Here is a 6,423-nt window from a genome sequence, read left to right as displayed (position 1 = left end):
AAAACAACAAATACACCGCATCCATTAAATAACATTCTGTGGATGGCACAGGCTTAGAGTCAACCCGCGCCATCCGTAGCGAGAGCCGACTGTGACTAACAGTTGGCCTTCCGCTACAACAGTGGGGATTGGTGAGAACACTAGCACTGCTGTTAACCCCTTACATGCTGCGATCAATATAGCACGCTCCATGTGACGTCATTGGCCCTCCGCTATGTAGTTGTAGAGGGCCCATGGGTTGCCATGGCAACCAGCTGGACCTGCCATGGCCTGTGATCGCTATTGTAAATGAAAATGCATTGCAGTACAGAAGTACTGCACTGCATTATCATAGTAATCATAGCTTTTGTGGTTCAAGTCCCATAAGCCTATCTGCATAAGGGCCAGTGTGATATCGAGCTGAGGAACTCTGCCCAATATTACGCCTGCCGACTTGCAATTCACCTGCGGATGCAAGACATTTTTCAGGCAAAAATGACTCGCATCGGTGAAATTCCAATGCTTTTTCAAAGCAAAACGTTCCATAGCACATGACACAGTATGCAAGGTATTAAAGCTCCCATTGAAATCAATAGGTGATGCATTCCAAGGAACACAAAAAGTTAGAGCATGCCGACATATATTTATATAACTCCATTCAAAAGAATAGAGTTAACATTACGAGACACACAAATCTTGCGTGATTTTCTGGCCACAGGCACATAAAAAATTGAAAGAAAATTTTAAATATTAAAAAAAAAAAGGTAAACTTTTTTGCGTACTTTCTAGAGATGAGCAAGTATTGCCATTTTTGAGTACATGCCCACTCGTCTCAAAAGATTTGGGGGGCAGCGGGGAAGAGCGGGGAGGAACGGGGGGAGATCTCTCTCTCTCTTCCCCCCGCTTCCCCATGCTCACTCCAGTAACTCACCGCTCACCCCCACCGGCCACCGAATCTTTTGAGACGAGTGGGCATGTACTCAAAAGTGGCAATACTCTCTCGAGTAATTTGCCTTAGCGAGTACGTTCGCTCATCTCTAGTACTTTCCCCTTTTGTATAAAAAAATTGAAACCCCCCCCTACTTATTTGGTATCATTGTTCGATAATGACACATACAATAGATTGAACATACCATCATACATGACAAAAACTAAAAAGAAACCATAAAAACTGAAAACTAAGCGAAATGCTTATTTTGTTCATTTTGCCTTGTAAAAAAGCGCAATAAGGGCGCCTACCCACTTGCGTTGCCGATTTTCGCACGTGAAAAATGCGGCGTTATCGCGTGTTTTTCGCGGCATTTTTTGCAGCCCTCCATTGACAATCATGGGTGCATTAAGAGAAAAATAAGGAGACATATGCAACTGACAGTTCCTATGTGAAAAAACCCCACGAAACGGAAAAAAAACCCAGATGGACAAGAACACATTCTATACTAATTGCTCTTGAGAAAAAACGCAAAACATCACAGGAAAAAAAATCGCAAGTAGGTAGGCACTTCTACGTACCGCCTCCCTCCAATCTTGGTCGGAGGGAGGATAGAGATGGTGGCAGTGCGACAAGCAGGAAGAGGCCTGCACTCTCTGAGAGGTTTCTAAGAAGTGGCTGAGAAGCCGTGCCACAGTTGCGCATCGTTGAAGGTATACAACAGGATCTGTACGACTAGTGGAATTAGGTGATCGTGAGGTCAGTGCCTGGGTTCAAAAGCTCTTGGTAGCGAAATAAGACTAACACACGTAACATAGTATGTTAGACTGAATGAAGACAATGTCCATCTAGTTCAGCCTGTTTCAACCCCTAGTTGATCCAGAGGAAGGCAAAAACCCCAAGAGGCAGAGGCCAATTAGCCCATTTGGGGTAAAATTCCTTCCCGACTTCGTAATGGCAATCAGAATAATCCCTGGATCAACCTTTGATAGTTCCTACCTAAATATAAGATCCGAAACTACAAACCCGCTGGTCACCTAATGTCTATGTCCTGTAATATCCTTCCGCTCGAGAAAGACATCTAGTCCCTTCTTAAACTCCTCAATGGATTTTGCCATCACCACGTCCTCAGGCAGAGAGTTCCACAGTCTCACTGCTCTTACAGTAAAGAACCCCCTTCTGTGTTGGTGATGAAACCTGCTTTCTTCTAGACATAGCGGATGCCCTCTTGTTACCGACACAGTCCTGGGTATAAACAGATCATGGGAGAGATCCTTGCATTGTCCCCTAATATATTTATACATAGTTATTTGATCGCCCCTTAGCCATGGTTTTTCTAGAGTGAAAAGTCTCCGGGTATTCCAGTCCTGTTACCAACGTATGTTGGTAAATGACAGGCACACCATTTATTTTCAGGCACGTGGCAGTCTGCATTAATATTAAGCACCAGAAATTGCATCTTACACAGTTTAACACTTTAAACATGGATAAACAAACTTTGAGGAGGCACTTGAGATAAAGGAAGGCTAGCTATGGAGAGACTGATGAAGAAATAACCCCTGTAATCTAACGGCAGTGTGCGATAATGGGTCTGTGTCAGTAGAAGTCTGGATGAAAAGCACTGCCTGGAAAGTATTTCACGTCTAGAAGACAAATGCCGCTCTCTGTCTTGTGGGTAGTTATAATTAATGAACTGCACACAGGCTTTCTGGAATCTGTAACTAAGCTTCTCCAATTACAGGACAGAGGAGGGGGAGAAAATGTGTGCTAGGGCTTCACATGGCTGTCATCTTCCTCTGTGTTCGTTTTGGCTCCCTTTTCTCACTCTCCGCACTCTCCATTGACTTCCCCCTAACAATGTTATAATTTCCAACTGTTTCACTCGAAATGAGTCGGAAACCCCCTCCCTCAAGGGCTTGTCACAGCTCGACTTCAGATATGTGATTTACGATGGAGAACAGCCTGAACAACCTTAACTCTTTAGTTCCCTATCCTGGCTCTCTCTTCTTATTAACTGAAGTCCAGCATAACTATTCTTTGTTAAATGAACTGGTAGTTAGAACAGTTGCTCTTAACTTGCAGGTAAAGTACTTCTATTCTGTAGTGCCAGTCAGGTCACTACAGCACTTTTAATGCCAGTGAAGTGGAGGGTGCTGTTCGGTCAGGATCTGAGGTCTCCTGTGTGACAGGTCAGCCTGCTGGGATCTCCCAGTCCCAAGCAATCTTTGATGTGAAGGGTGTTGGGTCAGGATCTGAGGTCTCCTTTGTGACAGGTCATTCTACTGGAGTCTCTCGGTCCCAGGAACCCAGTGATGCAGAGTCTTCTGGAAAAGATAAAAAGAAAGGCAAAAGAAAACACAAAGTAACACAGAGTGCTGACCAAGGAGGGGAGGAGGGGATTGTGTGGTTGCAGCTGCACAAGCTGGGGCAGCAATGTCGCTCTCGTAGGTCTACTAAGGCCCACTTGGAATCTGGTCCAGATGGTGAGGGTGTGCGCACAGGAATTACTGGTGTGAATGAGAATGTTCCTAATACAGCTTGGGTTTTTGATGCTACTAAGTGCTCAGGGACCCAGGAAGCTCTTGGCACTCCTACTACAGGAGCATCTGCTGCACAAGCAGGTTGTGTTTCTATAAGTAATCAAGATGGGTCACAGGTTCTAGTCGCCCCTCCAGTGGTAACATCTGGTAGGAGTTATGCTAGTGTCGCTGCTGGAGGGAGAGGGTCCTCGTCTCCAGGCTCTAGGGAAGGTGTTTTGCAACAGCGCCTCCTGGAAGCTTTATAGAAGGGAGAGAGTTCAATTACATTTGGAAGAAGAGAGGTGGACCTATATTTCTGGATAGGAAAACATAGCTGAAGTCTCTTCCTAGAGCAAAGAGAGGGGGGGGTAGTATGGTCCCTACTGACACCCAAACAAGACATAGGCCATAGGAATGTAGTATGTCTCCACTGGAGAAGCAATAATGCATTTCCCTCAAGGAGGAAGGTAGTGGACCTTCTACAGATGATGGGCTTCAGAGTGGTTATTTTTTGTCATCATCCATTCCTGCAGCACACCTGAGCTGATGAAAAACAAACCTAGCTGGTGAGACCTTGCCGTCGAGGTGGTATCTTTTCAGACCAAGATCAAGGAGGTGACTATTTTGACCCATAAAGAATCACTTTCTTGCTTTGATATCATGACAGGGCTCAGTCGGTATGGAGATGTTGTAGACATGCTGAAAAAGAACAGGGACGAGCATGGCATCTGGTCCAGGGTCTGGACGTTTATGGTCAAGCTGAAAGGCTCATGTAACTCAGTCACTCACATACCATCTGCAGCCTTCCTTGGCAGAGATCATATTCTGGCCTTCCATCAGGGGCAGCCAAAGCTCTGCCACAGGTATGGTGACCCCTCACACTCCAAGGGGATGAGACTAGCAGAGATAGAGGAGCTCAGGAGCTAGGGAAGAACTGGCAAAAAATGGCTGCTCAACAGAGACATCTGGAGAAGCGCAGACAACAGGAAGCTGACAGGAGCTCACGTGGCATGTGGGTCAATTGTGGCCAATGTGGCATGTGGGTCAATCTCATGGCTGAGGCTTTGGGGGACAGCAAGTTAGATGAAGAGGACAGGAGGGTCCAGAGGGAGGAAGATAATACCATCTCTTCAGATTCCTGCTATGAAAGTGTGGATTAGGGAGGCAAGAGATGGTTAAAGAAAAGGCATAAACTGCTACGAGGAGGAAACAAAAGGGGGATTCAAGATCTCTTACACTGGCCCAGGTGCTGGAAGGAGAAGCCTGCTTGCCTCCAGTTGGACTATCTCCAATGGGTTCTGGGCCCTCTGAGACATCTCTTCCTCATCTTCTGAGGGGGAGGGCAAGGTTCCTAGGACAAAGAAAGGGCCTACAGGGGTGCTGAGTCTCCTCATGGAAGCGTAGTTCCTTCCTTCCAGGGAGGAGGCTACTTTAGAGCATGGTGACAAGGACAACTGGGTCAAGGGACCCCTTACTATAGAAAAAAAGAAGCAAGGGGCTTTCCTCTGACCCCGAGGAAAAGGGTGTGATGTGAGAAAGAAAGCAACTGTCAGGAATCAAACCAGGGACCTCCTGCACTCCAACTGGTGGCTCTCACTACTGAGCTATCCAGCCTGCGGACAGTTCCGTTGCATGACTTTCAGCCTTGTTCCCTAATCCTAGTTACCTAGTTCCTGCCTCCTGGTCTTGACCCCGCCTCTGTTCTTAATTGCACTTCCTATAAAAGCCTGGCCCCGCCACTCCCTCAGTGCATGATTATTCTGTACCGTTTGATCAAGCTCCACTGTTCTTCTGCCGTTTCTGCAAGACCTCCTGATACTGACTTTTGGCTTCACTTCCAACTACTCTACGCGTCTCATCCATCTGTACTGTAAACTGAGACCTTCTGATACTGACTTCTGGCCTCACTTCCAACTACGTTACTTACCTCATCCATCTGTACTGTAAACGAGACTTCCCATTGCAGACTCCTGGCTCTTCCTTGACTACTCTCCAGACTTGCTATTACACCTGAGGCTCCAACCCAATGCCTGAAATCGCTAGAACATAATCACTCCCAAACATGTAGTCCGTAGTGGCTACTCTAAGAAAACAGATTACGGAGCTCCAGGAATTTTGTGCTTCCTAGCAGAAGGTTGCTAGTATGCAACAAGAGATCAAAGTTTTATAGAAGCAACTCCTGGATATGTGCAATTTAGCGCCAGACATCCGCTTTCCACTGCCAGCGAAATTTGCGGGAGCTCGTCACCAATACTGAGGTTTCCTAAATAAATACTGAATCTATTTTCAAATTCTCTTTTCAGAATCTATTTTCAACCCCCTCACTGATTAGGCGCTTGCCTGGGCCTCACCATACGTATAGATCAACAGTAATCTTCTTGATAGCCTCGATGCCTTCACAACCGCTATGGATCAAATCTTTGATGATCTGAACCACTGTGCAATGGCCGAAGGGAGGTTACGTAACCTACTACAAGGGTGTCGTTCTGTTGCAGAGTATACGGCAGAATTTCGTTGTTGGGTGAATGATATCACGTGGCATCCAGCTGCACAACAGAGCCAATTCCATCAGGAATTATCTGAATGGGTAAAGCATGAACTTGCTGGAGTGGAGACCTTTGATAACTTGGAACACTTCATTCAGCTGTGCATCTGAATTGACCAGAGACTTTCCGTGTCGTGAAAAAAGAAACTGCGGGGTTTGGGCATCAACATCCCTTACTCCTTCAGTCAATCCACGTTGAGAGACCCGCCAAGGACTGAAACCACACCAGAACCAATGCAGGTCGAGGTCTTCCGCAAACCCCTTTCTACCTCGGAAAAAGAAAAGCGCTTTGCAAAAAAAAATCTGTGTCTTTATTGTGGAAGCTCAGGACATTTCGCCTTAAACTGTTAAAACAAGTTCCAAAGCACTTTTGCTCCAGCCAATGACAAGACCATGACCAATCCATCCATCACGAAACAAGGGGATGCCACCAAACACACGTTTGCCTCGGT

This window comes from Eleutherodactylus coqui, chromosome 4 (assembly GCF_035609145.1).
Source record: "Eleutherodactylus coqui strain aEleCoq1 chromosome 4, aEleCoq1.hap1, whole genome shotgun sequence".
NCBI classification, from domain to species: Eukaryota; Metazoa; Chordata; class Amphibia; order Anura; family Eleutherodactylidae; genus Eleutherodactylus; species Eleutherodactylus coqui.
The sequence above is the reverse complement of the archived record's forward strand: the minus strand, read 5'-3'. Positions refer to the sequence as shown.